At 39.9% G+C, this 17,346-nt stretch overlaps 1 long non-coding RNA gene across 1 annotated transcript; it reads right to left on the bottom strand.

Annotated features, from left to right (window-relative positions):
• Positions 1-1,427: 1,427 nt before the first annotated feature.
• On the bottom strand, positions 1,428-4,006 carry LOC131607813 (uncharacterized). The gene is made up of 2 exons (XR_009285418.1): positions 2,037-4,006; positions 1,428-1,884 (listed from the first exon to the last, which is right to left on the bottom strand). It is a non-coding gene; the product is annotated as an uncharacterized LOC131607813 (long non-coding RNA).
• Between the last annotated feature and the right edge of the window lie 13,340 nt (positions 4,007-17,346).

Raw genomic sequence — 17,346 nt, 5'->3', positions numbered from 1 at the left:
CAGAAAAGCGTGTCCAGGGACGCGTTTATGAAGTGAGTGATTACAATTCTGAATTTTCTCCACTACGAGTATGTGAGGAAGAGGAGTAGAATTCACGTTTCATCTAATAAAGTTAATATTATTAGCATTTCTAGTCTGATGAAATAATGAAATTACTAGTACTTAGACCCGTGCGAGGCACGGGTTAAATAATTTCTAAGTAAAAAATATATATTTTAAAATTATTTATATTTTAGAAATTTTACTTACAGTAAGATTATTATTGTATAGATAAAATGTCATTGTTATTAATAGTATATATAAAAAAGTTAATTTAATTAAATTTTTATGTAAATTATAAAATAAAGTTTAAAAAAAAAATAACTCGTTAAATAAAATGGAAATCAATCAAGATGACATTCAAATTAAAAACATATATATGTAAAATTAAATTATTATAATAAAGTTTCTCCTTATATTAAAAAAAATTGTATTAATGGTCATAAGTAAACAAATTAAAATTCTCAAAAGCAATAAATGAGAAATGAGATGATAAATTAATTAAAACTACTGTAAATAAAAAATACGAAATAAGTTCTAAAATTTATTATAAATTTAAATTTGGTTAATTATATTTTATAACCAATATAATAATATATGTCATGATTTTAAAAATAAATAAAAATGAAATATGTTCTATATATTATAAACTTATGTTTTATTCTGTTATTAATTGTAGAAAATAATTTTTCAATAAAGAATAATTTACTAATTTAATAGTTTTTAAATCAAAAATCATTTAATAATTATTTATTATTAATTTAGTAGTAATTTTAAAATTAATTATTTGTAACATACATAATTAAAAAAAATTACTTTATTCCCGTGTTTTGAATTTATATCCATTTTTAATGAATTTCAATAGAATTTATTATGTTTTCAATTTAAAAATAAATTATACATTAAGAAAGGGAAAATATAATTACTCTAAATATAATTTAAAAATGTATAACAAAGACAAATAAAAAAATCACTAAAAATAAAATAAATAATATTTTAAATTAAAACTAAATAAAAAGATTAAATAAATACAATTTCATTTTATTTTAAACATAATTAAGTCTATTTAATATTTGTTTTTCCTAGTTTCAAAATTTTTGAATTGAAATGCTTTAAATAGAATTCATTAAGTGCAAATTAATACCGTAATAAAGTTTTACCGTTCACTAAAAATAAATTAGCATAATTATCATAATTAAAAAGGTTAAATCTACAATAATATTTTTTTAAAGGTTAATTGTATTTTAACATTTTTATAATTCAATTGATTGATTTAAAAAGCGATTAAAACCTAAGTATAATCCAAATATTAGAAATTAGTTGAGTGTTTGAAAATACCTTCATAGAAGAAATAATTATTTACAAAAATGTTAAACAATTGAAACAAATAGAAAATAATCAAAACATAAATTATTTAATATCTTTCATAAAATAAGAGTTTCTAAGAGTTAAAGCATGTCTATGCAATAGTTTTTGATTGAAAATACATTGCTCTTGTATCAAAATGCATCTGCTGCTTTATCCAAGGATGTTTCGAACCGCTCAATCCACCTGGTATCATCATGTAAAGAAAAAAAGTTCCTAATTATTAAAGAAATCATATTTTGACATAAATATTTGACATCAATTTAATGATTAACACTATTAAACTTCCTGAGTCGTCAGTTCGTCGATTTACTATGCCTGCATCACCACCATTTCAGTCGGAGTATGACAGTGACAAATTGCCGATAAAACAGTTTAGTTTCATATTCTGATGCCAGATCCTTATTCTTCCTCTCGAATATTAACAGATAGATGTGTTTCATAATTAAAGTGGTCATCGCAACTCTTTCTTTCATTAACCTGTTAAATAGAAAGAAATGTTAAAAAAATTAACAAAATATTAAGTCAAATTTAAGAAAAGAAACATGAGAGATATGCCTATCAAAACTTTAACTAAGCAACTTAGATCTCTAAAACTTAACCTGAACAACTTAGATTACTGAAAACTTAACCTGATATTTACTCGCTTCAAGATCTAACAAAACTTACTTTGTAACTTCAGCCAGAAACCTTCATGCAATATGAGTAGTATTAAGCTATTATGAAATCAAAAAGCACCAATTAACACTTTTAAAGATCATTTGGAATTGCTAAACTTCATCCAGTTAAATAAGTATCATTCTCATTTCCAAGCTAACCCTATATAAGATTATCCTGTTTTAAAAATGTATCTCTAAATCTACTTTGTACATAATAATAGTGCTAACTATCAAGAGCACCACAATACTTTTGTATTAAAAATAATACTTTAGTGCTTAAATCACTACCATAAAGTTAATACAACCAGAATAGAAGTTAAAACATGAATTGTTATAAATCAATACTTTGCAGTTTAAAGATTCAGTGTAAAAAATCATAAAGATTAAGTGTAAAAAACCAACAAATCAAAAAATCACCGAAAACGCCATAGATTTAAACACAACGAAAATAGATTAGATTTGTGCCACTAAATGTGAGAGTACTCGAACAACTGCAAAAAAAAATAGTGTAGAATGTATATCATTTAAACACAACGAAAATAGATTAGATTTATGCCATTAACATATTGAATAGAAAGGGGGGGGGGGGGGAGGAGGAAATACTAATAATTTAATGATGTGAAGAAAAGAAATTTACGCTCTTCCAGAGTCCCTGAAAACCCCAACTAACGCTTCAGCTTTGTCATAGAAACTGTCTTTCAGAGATATTACAATACTCTGAAAACCAAGGTATAAACTACTATTGTGCCAGAGCTGCCACAAGCCACTATTTAGTGTGTTGCATCACAATTTTATGGGGTGGACTTGCCTAACAGCCATTCACGCCACAATAGCAAGGGAGCTTAAAGCAAGTTATAATCTACTATTGTGCCAGAGCTGCCACAGGATACCATTTAAAATGTGTTGCATCACAACTTTATGGTGCGCCCTTGCCAAGCAGCCAGTCACACCATAATAGAAACTGGAGTGCATTCAAGAAGCTACGAAATCGAACACCACACCATATATGCCCAAACTATAAGCTATGAACTAATATTATAAATAAGACAAATAATGACAAATTAAAATAAATATAAAATTGTACCTCTTCTGCTTTACTACATTGAACTTATCCCCATTGTCATTTGACTCGATAAAAAATATCAATAATTTGGAATCCGACCACTCCAATTCATACATGGTATCATCGCCGCCAGCGAACAACTCTGGCTGAGTTTCAAGTGCTCTTGTCAGTCAAGCCCTCAAACCGGATCTTATCCAAAGCCTACATTACAAACAATCAAAGTTAAGAATCAAAACAACACTCACAGTAAAAACAACAAAATATCCATCAATCAAATCAACACTCCTAAAACTTTCCCAAATATTCCAATACAGTAATGTTCAATAATCCAAAATTCAATTTTAAAAAGTCAGTTCGTATTAATCAGAACAACATATGAATCAGTATCAATTACGAAATTGATATGAATTTAACAATTTAACAATGAAAAAAAACTATATACAAAATCAAAACCGCATTAATCAATAGTCGCTAAAACCGAAAATCGACGCCAAAGTTGTTTGAAACAAAAATCTAACTGGTTCATTCGGAAAGCCATGATATGAGAACTATGAATATTTGTCCATTGGGTGATGATGGTCGTAGGTTGAGTGGAGATATTAGGGTTTGAAGGAGAAAATAGACAGAAGATTTTTGAGAGAGGTTAACAATGGAGAGAGAGAAAATGCAGAGATGTTTTGAAAGGATTGTTTGGGAGGAGGAAAAAGTTTTTTTTAATGTGACCAATGAGCGCACCAAACAATTGGCATGGAATAGAAGAAAATAATAGTTGTTGATTAGAAATTGGGAGAAGAGAAAATAGAAGTGAAGGGTTTGCATTGAGAATAGGAAAGGAGCATTGAGAATAGAAAGTGAAATTATTGGGGACACTAAAATGTTGGAAGCCTGAAAGAAAAGTTAGAAAATAATTACATGATGGTTATTTGTATTTGGTCATACCATTATTAATGAGAGAAAAAAAATAATAAAAAAATAGGAGTATAATATAATTAAGGAAAGTTGCCATTTATAGGAGAGATAAAAATAGAAGAAGAGATGTGGGTTTGCCAAGTGTCAAACTTGCCCAAATTCTCATCTTACTTTTTTATTATGAATGATTTGGATTTTATCTAAAATTAGATTTATCTAAGCAAAATGAAATACTAGTATAAATTCAATATGAACGATATGTCTTGTACCATGTTAAAATATCAAGAGATAATATTAAGGTAAATATTTTAATATTTTTAAATTTAATTAGCTACGGCTATTTTCATTCAATAAAATAATAATATTTAACATCATATCATTTTTAATATTATTTTATTTTAAAATAAATTAAAAATTTAAATATACTAAAATAAATTAATATATGTGTTTAGTAGAGTGAATCTCACTGTGATCACCATTTTCTCTTAAAATCTTATGATTGATATTGTTTCGGCGCATCTAACAATATAAATTGATTCATTTCGTGCTTCCCTCAATCTACCAAAAACGATATACTCTTACTAAGAAAACACATTGACAACGAAAAGCAACAAAGTGTATTCCCTTTGCCCACTGCCCCAATGTCATTCTCTATTATACCACTACACAGTCTTTCAAACACGAGAGCTTTTAGAAGCCGAATTAGTTTAATCCACCGCCTTCGGTTCTATCGGAGGAGTCATCTCGAGGCGTTAATTACCGCCTTTAGTTAAGGATTGTCATCCCCAAGCGATACTTTGTCAAGCCTTTCATGCGAGACTTTGTTGAGTCCTTCAAGCAAGACTTTGTTGAATCCCTCGGGCGAGATTTTGTCGAGTCTTTCAAGAGGCGATTTTGTTGAGTCCCTCGGACGAGACTTTGTTGAGTACCTCAAGGAACAATTTTGCTGAATCACTCAGGCAAGCCTTTGTTGAGTCCTTTAGGCTGGACTTTGTAGAGTCCCTCAAGGGACGATATTGTTGAGTCCCTTGGGGGTGATTTTCTCAAACATTGCTTAGGAAAGATCTTATTCTTCACATGTCAACAAATTATTCACATCCTCGTCTTTTGCGGGGCATTCTATACCCCTATTTTCTTGGAGCCTTTCTTAAAAGGTTACGTACTTACTTTTGGCATTTTGTATATGATATTCTCGCGTGGTTCCCTTTCTATTATTCATAGTATTGGTACTGACCGAGTGACCTATTAGGGATCCTTATATGATGATCCAACAATGTTTCTGCCTCATAAGGCAGAAAGGATATTCTTGTTGAAGTCCAAAAATTTAATTACCCTATAGGGTGGCAAGGATATTCTCGTGGAAATCCAACAATATAATTACCCCATAGGGAGGTGTTCCTCTAAAACACATTTGGACTACCTCCTAGAAGTCAATCCAATGAGGTCACAATTGTATTGGTCACCTGAAAAGGTGATTGGATTGATTAAGGGATTCAAGCTACACGATGGGAATGTGTGTAAGCTCAAGAGTGAATATGTCTTGCTTTTCCTTCAGGTGGAAGCCCTTTTATACTTCTGAAATGATCAACGACAACCTTTATTGAGTAACCCTTGGAAACTCTCAATAATGGTACCTATCGTAACCTTTGTTGCCCTCCTTTAAGAGGCATGATGCTCTGTGTAATGGTCCAGACGTCACTCCGCATCCGTAACCTTTGTAGTCGGCTATGGATACTCGACAGTGGAGGTGATGATGGGATACCCCGTCCTGCTTGGGAAGATATTTCGGGTAGGGAAGAGGCTCCGACCTACTCGGCTGTATACTGCAAGCCAGCTTTCTTACCACTGCTATTTATCATAGAGTCCGACCTCCAACGGTGACCTAAATATTTTTGGTATGTACAGGAGGTAAGAATCTTTTTTGTGGAAGTCTAGAAATATAATTACCTCGCATGGCGGTAAGAATCATCCTACGGGAGTCTAATAACATAATTATCATGTCGGGCATAAAAGATCTTCTCGTGGAAGCCCGATAATATAATTACTCCATAGGATGAAAATGATCTTCTTATGAAAGCCTAACAATGTAATAACCCTGTAGGGTGGTAAAGATCTTTCTGTGAAAGTCTAGCAATATAATTACTTTGTAGGGCGACAAAGATCTTCATGTAAAAGTCCATCAATATAATTAGTAGTTAAACCATAATAACTTGTTGTAAATACCATAATGTGTTAAAGGAATTTCGTAAATAGGTGATTTGCCTTCTACCACTTAACTATAATAATATCTCTGATTGGTTTAGTTCCATATTTTAGGGATGAGTAGTCCATCGAATTCCCCGAGCGTGTAGGCCTCATTAAGCAACTTATGATATATGTGATACGACCCATCCTAATTAGGTTGTAGTTTTCCCAGCTAGGCAGACACTATGACTTATCGAAGCGCTAAATCGCCTTCCTCCATCTCTCTTGTAATTGTATCTCCTTGATGTCACCTATTTAGCGACAAACTATCAAATATGGGTGATGTCTCTCGTTTCGTGCACTAGGTTGGCGCTACATCTAGGCCTTTCCTCATTTTCCTCTTTGTTGAAAGGGGAGCATTACCATGTCGGCGTGTTGATTTCAACTGGTAGTATGCCGTCTTCCATGTATACTAATGTAAAAGGGATTTCTCCAATGATGGAATGATTGGTAGTGTGGTTTGACCGTAGTACTTCATGCAGTTGCTCAACCCACAAACCCTTGGCTTTGTCTAATTTCTTCTTGATTCCTTTCAATGTTACCTTGTAAGATGACCCTAGTTGTTTGTTTGCATGTGGGTAAACAATGGATACAAAATTAGTTTGCACTCTCATATCCTTGCATAAATTAACTACGACAACGCTAGAAAATTGAATCCCATCATTTGAGACAATGACTCTAGGTAAGTTGAATCTGCACATGGTGTATATTGACATGCTCATGACATTTGTCACACTTCCTGATGAAAGCTATGTTCTTCCTCATTAAAGAGGACCAATAGTAACCTACTCTTAAAATCTTGCAGACCAAAGTTCGTCCACTAATATGGTTGCCACAAGCCCCTTGATGAACCTCGCCTAAAACTAGGGCGGTCTCATGTTCCCCCAAACAAATCCTCATCAACAAAAATCGAATCACACACGAAATGATGCAGATTGCAGCGCAATAAATAGTTATAACATATTTGAATCAATATATAACTAACTTCTACTCATAGTAGTTAAAGTAAATGTGTTAGATAGTTAGTTAGAGAAAGAGAGGGTATCGTTCTTAACTAGCCGTGTCCCATATATGAGCCTTGACGATCTTATAATCAATGACAAGAGTCCTCGTCTGAAATTCAACTCCCATGGTGGACTTTGAGTCAAAGCTGAACTCGTTCCGAGAAAATCTAGCTAGTGTTGGAACATGTCCATGTTCCAATATGACGAAATTTTTTGTGGTTGTGTTAATTGAAAAAAATCTAGCTAGTGTTGGAACATGTCCATGTACCATTATCACTTATCAATCACCACATTGGACCGAAGTCCTTCTAAACTGGATCGAAGTTCTACAACACTAGACCGAAGTCCTACAACACTAGTTCCTTTATGAACCTAAAACTCAGCACGAACATTGTAACACCCCAAATCTATAATTTATGATTTTATGCTTTATTGTGAATATTATGTGGTTTTACGTTGATATTTACTGAGTTGTTAGTAGGATGTAGATGTTGACTTAGAAATTATTTAGGATAAATAAGTTGTAGTTGGGTGGTTTATAATTAAAATAAGTCTGTGGTGTAGAAACTAGTAGAATTATTTAGAGTTATTTTAGTGATTAAATAATAAGAATATTGATTTAATTTGGTAAATATATTGGAATATTTAAATAATAATTAAAATAAGGTGTGTAGAGAAATAAGGGGTAAGATTGATATTTGGGAGAATAATGAGGATACAATAAAGAGTTAGAGGAGTAAGTGAGGGTAGAAGTGAAAAAGCCTAATTAGAAGGATTAAAAGTAAAATCAAAAGGATAATTTAGAGAATTGAGATTTTTGGCACTAGGTGAAAACAAGTTTGGAGAGCTAGGGCATATGAGAAACCCCATTGAAGATTTGAAGAATTGCTAGAAAAACCTAAGGTAAGGGGGGAGATTACTTTACCATGGGTGTATATTTTATGAAGGGTAGAGAGGGATCTCACCCCCTCTAGATTGTCCATCTCTTTTTTCCCTTTGATGTTGTTTATGTGTTCTTGAGGAAATCTCTGTAATATATGTTATGATTGATCCAATCGTTGCATATCCTAATAATATAACCTTATTGCTATTATTCGTGTGACTGTGTTGAATACCAACTTCTTGATTAATATGTTTGCGATATCAATAATAGTTATGTAACTTAAATTTCCATTTTTTTAAATTTAGATTAGTGATTTCTGTCAAACTTTGATAAAACTCCTAACACCATTACCTTGTAATTTAAAAATATGGGTTACGTGTGGTTTCTTTGCCGGTTGGCTGGTGGTCCTAATTATCTTGTTTTAGATTTGATATTTTCAATTAAATATGTAACTATATTTTATGGAAAAAGTATTTCAAAATTGAATTATGGTTTTATTTGATAATGAATAGTTTATGATTTAAACGTGTACTGTTATATGTAATTAGTAATTAGACTAAAATTACATACAAGTATATTTTTTTTCAAATTATAAATAGGCTCCCAACAAAGGATTTACTTGTGATGAGGGGCATCCCTTTGTCTATAGAGAATTTGAAGTGTGCTTTTTGTGGTTTTGTTCTGGAAAGTCGGGACCACTCTTTCTTCATGTGTCCGTTAGTGAAGGTTATTTGGAGGGAGATAGCGATTTGGATTGGGAAATCGTTAGGCGGTTTGGAGGAAGATTGTTTACCGTCTTTCATGGAGTGGTACTTTTTTTGTAAAAAAAGAAAGTTAAAGAGGGAAAATATGGATTGGTTTGGTTAGCAATTTTGTGGATATTTTGGTTATCTAGGAATGAGATTTGTTTCCGGAATGAAGGTTGGAATGTGGATAATACGGTTTGTGTGAGATATTGGATCAAACTCTAGTATGGACGAAGGGTAGCTTCTTGATTCGACATGATTAAGCATGAAGTCGAAGGTTGTTCACATGCTTGTGTTGAAGATGCTAGGGTTGTTAACATGTTAAATTAGGTTTTAGTGTTTAAACCCTAATTTGTTAAATTAGCTTGTTTATTAAGTTGGCTTGTGTAATGGGCCTTGTGGAAAAAGCCTATTAGTTAGTATGTTAGATTTTATTATAAATAGCATACTAGTCTCTCATCATTGCTAAGCTGCAAATCCTTAATTAGGGTGAGAGAGGTTATTTGTTATTCTTGTAAACTTGTAATCTTGCTTTAAGAGAAAGTAAAATAATAGCATTTATAACCAATTCTTGTGTTCTTCTTTTCTTCCCTAATTCCCTATTATATTTTGTTCTTGACATCGTTTTTCACAACAGTTTGGAATATCAAGTTTTTTGTTTGGAAATGGTCGATCATAGGTGAAATTACTCACCCCATTTGTAACTTTTACCAGTTCAACAAAGCTCCTCTGTTTTATCTTTCGTAGCTCAATTTGGTTGGTAATTTCAGTTTTTCTTTTGTAGATGGTTTTTTAATACCGTCTTTCTTGTGTATCCAGGTTTTGAGAACCCTTAGTTCTCTTATTAATTCCACCTTGCTTACACACAAAAAAGGTTGCTTCTCTGGATTTAACCACTAGTGTTATATGATTTCTTAAGTTTCAATTTTGAGAGATGCTTCTTTGAAATTTGTACCGCAGTACCGCCACAGGTTAAGTCAGTAAGCTATGTTGAATTCTATATTGTCGTGAGGATTTTAAAGAAATGTGAATGCAATGATTTATGTATCATACAAACCTTTTATAATGATTATTTTATTAGCTTAAGTGTAACTAACCATATATAAATATTATAAACTAATGTAGAACATTTTATGTTATCAGTATAATTTTGGGTGGTGAATTATAATTATGCATGTAAGTTGTAGAATTATTTGTATGATTATATGCGGAAAATAAAATTATGTGTTTGTGTTGAGAAGTGTAATTCTAATTGAGGATTAATGTGAATGCTTACGGCGTGTTGTGTATGGTTAGAAGTGGAATTATAACTGTTGTTATTGTATGTTGAGAGTCCATGCATTCATGTTGTTGGAATTTCGGTTCTATTTTTGGTGAGCCTCGTTTCTATGGTGATGGATCGGGTGCGAGTAGCTAACTCCTTTGTATGGGGAATTAGTGAAGCGTTATCTATGGTGATGGTAGTGATTTGGTATGCTCCGGTTCTAAGAGAGAATCAATCCTATGGTGGGGATCGTGGAATGAAATGAACCCAAGTGTTCATATTTTGGTACCACATGTACGACGAGTCAAATGTTGAGTCCATTGTATCGTGTTGCATTGCATGGTTGTAGGTAATATGTTGTTTAATGATTCATTGGGATGTTATTGTGTGTGATGATTGATGATGAATGTAGGTGTGAAAAAAGGTTATGATGCGATGTAGGAATATGTACATGTCCTAATTTATTTTATATCTTTATATCCTATATCTTTTATTGTTGGATGTAATTCTCACCCCTTCTATTTGAATGTAGCCTCTACGTGGATAACGTGCAGATTCTCAGGAGTAGCATTACTGAAGTAAGTGGAATGATAGCTCTTGAAGTGCCTTCCATTTAGTGTCGTCTGTTTTAGAAGGGTCTTGCTCTGATCATGTAACATCGGGATGAGAACCGTTTTTATGTTATTTACATTTATGAATCGTTTGTTATACCTATATTTTATGCTGTTGAGAGTATAAAATTATGACTCTCATATTTATGTTGGCTGAAGTTGAGAAAGGTTTTATAAGACCAATGATGTGTTTGATTATATGTTTTAATTGTATTTCATTACGATGCAAATGTGTGATTTAATTTTTTTTTGATAATCTATGCTACGAAGCAGGATTGAATCTGATCGTACCTGATCAGAAGAATCGTCAAGGCCTGCTCGGATGCTGGTCTTCGTAAAGTGAGAGGGGGGGTGTACCTGCAAGGTACTCCGATGCCAAAGTGAGTAAATGAGCAAAGGAGAGCAAGTACTAGCTAAGGTTAGAAGAGAATTGAATACCTGACCCTCTAGTCAAAGAGGGTATATATAGCCCCCAGCGCTGGGCCATGATCTCGCTATTGGGTTGGATCCCCAAGCCCAACTAGGAGACTGCCAGGTTTCCTGAGCGGAAATATCGGAGGTGCGCGTACGCCCTCTGTCCTGGTTAACCGCTCCGAAGTCCAAGGGAAGACGCGGTCTTTTAGGAGCCACGTGGGATCCGAGTTATTCGGAGGATTGGATATGAAAGAGCCCTGCGCGGAGCAGGGTCCTCGGCAAGGATGACGTCCGGGGGAGAGTTAACGCCGGGCAAGGTCGTCTGCTCCGGGTAGGGTGTTAGTGCCGAGCAAGGCGTGTCGGGAAGGCAATGAACTATTCATGGGCCTCTGAGGCTTATTGGGCCGAAAGCGGTGTTGGGCCTAGCCTTGGCCCAGTCCAGAACAGGAGCCCCCCAAGTCGGAGTTTTCTGGTTAAGAAGCTGTGACTTTGCTTCTACGCTCGGACCCCAATTTTCGTGGTTGCTCGGTGAATCGGTCCTCGTTACACAGACGCGCTCGGAGGAAAATCCAGTGGTGGGCGAAACGTCGCGCGTGGGAAGCACGCGCTGACGTGGCATAGGCAATGATGGCCTAGGGTCTAGGAGGCGGCGCCTGTCAGGAGAGGCGACGCTTCGCCTTCCGAGCCTTTTTCCTATAAAAGGGGGCGAATTCTCTCATAAGGGAGTTTTCCTTTCTCTGTTTATCTGCTCGGCTTCGATCAAGGGTTCCTCGGAGAACAATTTCCCAGCTCGTTCATCATATCAAGATCGTTGCTTAGCGAAGGATTCTCCTCGGCCATCCTCATCATGTCTGCAAGTAAGTTCGTTTAGCCTGTCGTTGCTTTACTATTTTTCATAGGATTTGTGTTTCGCTTTCGAGGTCTTCGCCATCGTCATCCTCCCCGGGTTATCTAAGCGATGCCCGGGGGTCAGCGTGGGTTGGCAGGCCGGAGTACGTTGGCGTTAAACTGTTTAAGATAAGCTTTCCCGTTGTCGTGTCATCTGTGAGTCCTCGGCTGACGAGCGTTGTTCCTCGATGGGGTTTGGCCGGGGGCTCTGCTGCTCCTGCTCTACCCTTTCGCTTGCCTTGCGGTGGAAGGGTGGATTTGATGGACTATCGAATTCACTTCTCCCTTCTGCGTGCAGGTGAATCAGATTCGAGTGCTACCTCAAGATCCGGCTCGGACACCGACTCGACGACCAGTGACTCCGACAGCTTGACGGCAACTAGTTCCGACGTCGAAATTATTGAGGAAGATGGCACTCCCTCGGCTGAAGGCGCTCATACGGGATCCCCTGGTTCGGATGCCGAGGGAGGGGTTTCCCCTATGCCGTTATTCAGTTATGAACATATCGTTGCGCCCGATTGGATAGCCGAGGAGGCTCTATCTGTTGTTTCTCGGTACACCGCGTCTCTGGAGGGGGCATTTACAGAAATTGAGGTTCTGGGGGAAGGCGATCCGCCCAATTATCAAATAGGTTGCCCGTCTCCGGACGAACGCATATGCTCTCGGTTTGCCGGGGACGGGTTTGCGATGTACGATTACGTGTTTAGGGAGCTCGGCTTCCGGTTACCTTTCTCTGGTTTTCAGGTTTCAGTTATGGCGTTTCTATCTTTGGCGCCGTCCCAAATTCATCCGAATGCTTTTGCTTTTATGCGGGCATTCGAGATTGTTTGTGATTATTTGGGTATAGGCGCAACGTCTGCGTTGTTCGGAAGATGTTTTCGTGTTCAACGGCAGGCGTCAAACGGGCGGTACAGCTGGGTTTCGTTCAGGAATGCCGAGCGTAAACTCTTCGGAATGTATACTGATTCCGTGAAGGGTTTTAAGGATCGATACTTCGTTGTCCGCCCCCTAAGTCCAACGGCCTACTCTTCGGTGTCGGATATGGTGGCCGAGCGGGATGCCGAGGGGGAGATAGTGAGGGATGAATATGGGCAGGAAGTAAGGGAGTTCTGCACGACGTTTCCGTTTTTCTGGTGGAAGGGTCATTTTGCGTCTCCTCCGAAATACTATGCTTGGGAGGACGATGATTTGGATGATCAAGACCGGGAGTCATACTCGGTCCTCTGCAAATACGTAGATAGCTTTACTATGTCTCGTTGGGTGACGAGGAATGGGGATCCTGTATTGGACGAGGACGGGGTGCCGATCACGGAGCAGCGGCCTATTAATACCAAGGCTTTGCTAGCTTGTCGGACTCCCGAGAAGACCTGGATGTTGTTAGGTTGTGTCCGTTCACCTTGCTTTGTGATCTCTGTCCGGTATTTTGCTAACTTGTTTATTTTTTCTTTGCAGAGGCTATGCCGGAGAAGGAGGATAATATCCTGAAACAGGCATTGGATGCGAGGAAGAATCAGAAGAAGAAGAACCAGGGAACCGGAGCTGGAGAGAACTCAGGCTCGGCAGGCTCTCCTCACAAGACTCATGCCGACGAAAGGTCATCCAAGAGATCTCGTCCTTCCGAGGGGGGACGTCCAGATCAGTCGAACCTAGGTCCTGGGCGTGCCTTCGTGTTGCCTCCTTGCTACAAGGATGGAGGCTATTTCGAGAAGTTCCCCTTGGTTACCTCGCCGGACGAAGCTCGTCGGATCAGTGATATGGACCCCCCGTCCCTTCAGAAACAGTTGGCGTGCGACAGTGCCGCCGTGGTGAGGGTCTTGGGGATGGCGCAAGTGTTGGCCAGTGGAGGTTCGGGCTCGACCGGGGCCCTGAAGGAGGCCGAGGCGGCTAAGAAGGTGGCCGAGGACAAGGTGAAGGCCATGGAGACCGAGCGCAAGGAGCTGAGGAAGAAGGTCGACGCGGTCCTGAAGCAGAAAGACGCGGAGGTTGCGGCTGAGAAGAAGAAGCTGGCTGACCTTCGACTCGAATGGGCTCCCTCGGCTGACGAGTCGCCGGATGTGGCAGCTCTAAAGTCTAGGGCTGAGTTTGTGGAGAAGATAGAGAGTCTGAAGATAAGTCTGGCCGACATGGCCGATGTCGGGTTCGAGCGTGCTCTTAACCAGCTGAGGCTTCTGAACCCTGGTCTGAAGGAGGACAATGTCGGGCTCTCTTCGAGGATCGTGGATGGCGTGTTGGTGCCTGAGTCCCCGGGGAGCGAATAGTAGAAAGTGTAGTTCCGGGCCTGCGTGTCCGTCTTTCCCGGCCTGCGTGCCATTCTTTTTGTTGGGCTATGCCCGGATAATTTTTGGGGCCTGCGTGCCTGGCAATGATTGTAACTTTTGACATCGCCGGCCAATTTGGTCGGCAGCCTTAATGTTTTGTAGCTTCGCTTGTCTATATTCGTTTACTCGCTCCTTTAAAGTATTATCGTTGTATGCTCGTATTTTGATAACACTTCTCGGTGCTCGGAAACCGGGGTGTTTCTTCCATACTTAGGATTTTTTCGCTTTTAGCCGGCTACGCTCGGGTACGCCGGGGATCTGCTTATGTCTGAATTTTACTGTCGCATGTTTGCGTTGCTGTGTATTGATGATTATGGGATCCGCTCGGGTGTTCCGGGGACCTATCTGATGATTAGAATTTTGAGTAAGGACGATGCTCGGCTTGGATAGATTGCCCGGGCGTGTTGAGTACGGTCCGGGTGCGCAGAGCAGGTGTGCGCTTTTAGCGGGTACGAGACCATGTTTATGGCCAAGTTCTCGCGGCGTGAACGATCCCATCGCGAGCTGGGGTTCTGCCAATCAGGTACTTCCGCGGAAGGTCTAGGTGTAGAGTCTTCCGCGTGGTCGGTTTTCCCATTTCGTGGGAGGATCCGACCGCTGCTGTCGTGGAGTTCCCTTGTTCGTACCGATGACGCGGGTTCCTTCCCGGCTTGCACTTGTGCGGGATGCAGGTCTCCGGGGGTGTTAGGTCGAGTCTAACTGTGATAACGTCTGAGTTTTTCAGCGTTCCAAGGCCGAGCAAGTTTTACTCCGAGGAGATCTTCAAGGTAGTAGGCGCCGTTCTCGGTTTTATCGTAAACTCGGTATGGGCCTTCCCAGTTCGGGGCTAGTTTACCTTCGCGCGAATCTTTCATATTTCTGCGGAGCACTAGGGCGCCGACTTCGAATTCACGCTTGGTAACTTTGGTGTTGTAGCGGAGAGCTATCTGTTGTTTTAATTTTGCTTCTCGGAGGGAAGATCCCGTGCGGATCTCCTCAACCATGTCGAGTTCTTCCCTCATAGCTTCGTCATTGAGCTCTTCTTCGAGGGGTGCCTCGGTGCGCCGAGAAGGTTCTCGGATTTCCACGGGGATCACGGCTTCGGTGCCGTAGGTTAATCTGAATGGGGTCTCACCTGTGCTCGAATGGGGGGTTGTTCGGTATGCCCAGAGTACACTATGAAGTTCTTCGACCCAAGCTTTCTTGGCTTCGCCGAGCCTTCTCTTTAGTCCCCGGAGGATGACTCGGTTAGCCGCCTCGGCCTGCCCGTTCGTCTGAGGATGCTCGACCGAGGTGAAGTGTTGTTTCGTGCCGAGCTTGGCCACAAACTCTTGAAACTTTCTATCGGTGAACTGGGTGCCGTTGTCGGTGATTATGGCTTGAGGCACCCCGAATCGGGCGAGTATGTTTCGTTTGTAGAAACGGAGCACGTTTTGAGACGTGATTTTGGCGAGCGCCTCGGCCTCTATCCATTTCGTGAAGTAGTCGACGGCGACCACCAGATATTTATTCTGGTATGAGCCGACCGGGAATGGTCCGAGGAGGTCCATTCCCCAGGTGGAGAAAGGCCATGGTGACGATAGAGATTTAAGCTCGTTAGGGGGAGCCAAGTGCATGTCGGCGTGACGCTGGCATTTGTCGCATTTACGGACATGCTCTTTGGCATCTTGTTGCATGGTCGGCCAGTAGTAGCCGGCTCTGAGGGCTTTCCTCGCGAGTGATCGGCCGCCGAGATGCTGGCCATTGATCCCTTCATGGAGTTCTTGGAGTATCTCAGACGCTTGAGAGGCGTCGACACACTTAAGGAGAGGGATGGAGAAGCCTCGCCGGTATAGTTTGTCCTCGACGACCGTGTACGAGCAGGCTCGTCTCTTGATAGTTGAAGCTTCCTTCGCGTCGGCGGGTAGTTCGTCTTTGGTGAGGAAGTTATATACCGGGGTCATCCAGCAATGGTCGTCCCCGATAGCGAGCACTTGCAGAGCTTGCGCGTTTTTGCTTATGCTCGGTCTGGGTAAGAGTTCCTGGATTACCGACTTGTTTCCACCTTTCTTTCTTGTACTCGCGAGTTTAGATAATATGTCGGCTCGCGAGTTATGCTCCCGGGGAATGTGCTCGACGTTTACTTTTGAGAATTTTTTCATTTTCTCCCTGACGAGAGTGAGATATTCGGCCAGCGTGTCGTTCTTTGCCTGGTAATCGCCGCTGACTTGGGATGCGACGAGTTGGGAGTCGGTATAGACCATGACTTCGCGAGCACCTACGTCCTCGGCCAGGCGTAGGCCTGCTAGGAGGGCCTCGTACTCGGCCTGGTTGTTTGACGTGGTGAAAGACAAGACCAAGGATACCTCGATGACGAGTCCCTCGTCGTTTTCCAGGATTATTCCGGCTCCGCTTCCCGAGCTACTCGAGGCTCCGTCTACGTAGATGGTCCATTTGTTTTCGGTGGGGCCCGGGTAGTTAGTAATTGAGGTCATCTCGGCGACAAAGTCGGCGAGCGCCTGAGCTTTAAGCGCCTTTCTTCCTTCGTATTGGATATCGAATTCGGATAGCTCGAGGGACCATCGTAGCATCCTTCCCGCCATGTCTGGTCGGCTGAGGAGTTGCTTAATCGGTTGGTCCGTCCGAACGACTATGGTGTGAGCGAGGAAATAGTGTCTCAGTCTTCTGGCGGCTGTTATTAGGGCCAACGCAACTTTCTCTATCTGCTGATATCAGGCCTCGGGCCCTTGTAGGGCTTTGCTCGTAAAGTACACGGGCTTCTGTCCGTCTTCCGTTTCTCGGATTAAGGCCGCGCTGACTGCCTCGTTCGAGACAGCCAGGTAGAGATATAGGGTCTCGTTGCCATCCGGTCGGGATAAGACGGGCGGTTTGGAAAGTACCTGTTTGAGGTGAGATAATGCCCGTTCGCACTCCTCGGTCCATTCGAAGGTCGCCTCTTTCCGAAGCAACTTAAAGAATGG

The sequence above is a fragment of the Vicia villosa genome, linkage group LG5, assembly GCF_029867415.1.
Source record: "Vicia villosa cultivar HV-30 ecotype Madison, WI linkage group LG5, Vvil1.0, whole genome shotgun sequence".
NCBI classification, from domain to species: domain Eukaryota; kingdom Viridiplantae; phylum Streptophyta; class Magnoliopsida; order Fabales; family Fabaceae; genus Vicia; species Vicia villosa.
Note: the sequence above shows the minus strand (reverse complement) of the source record. Positions and strands in the feature narration are given on the sequence as shown.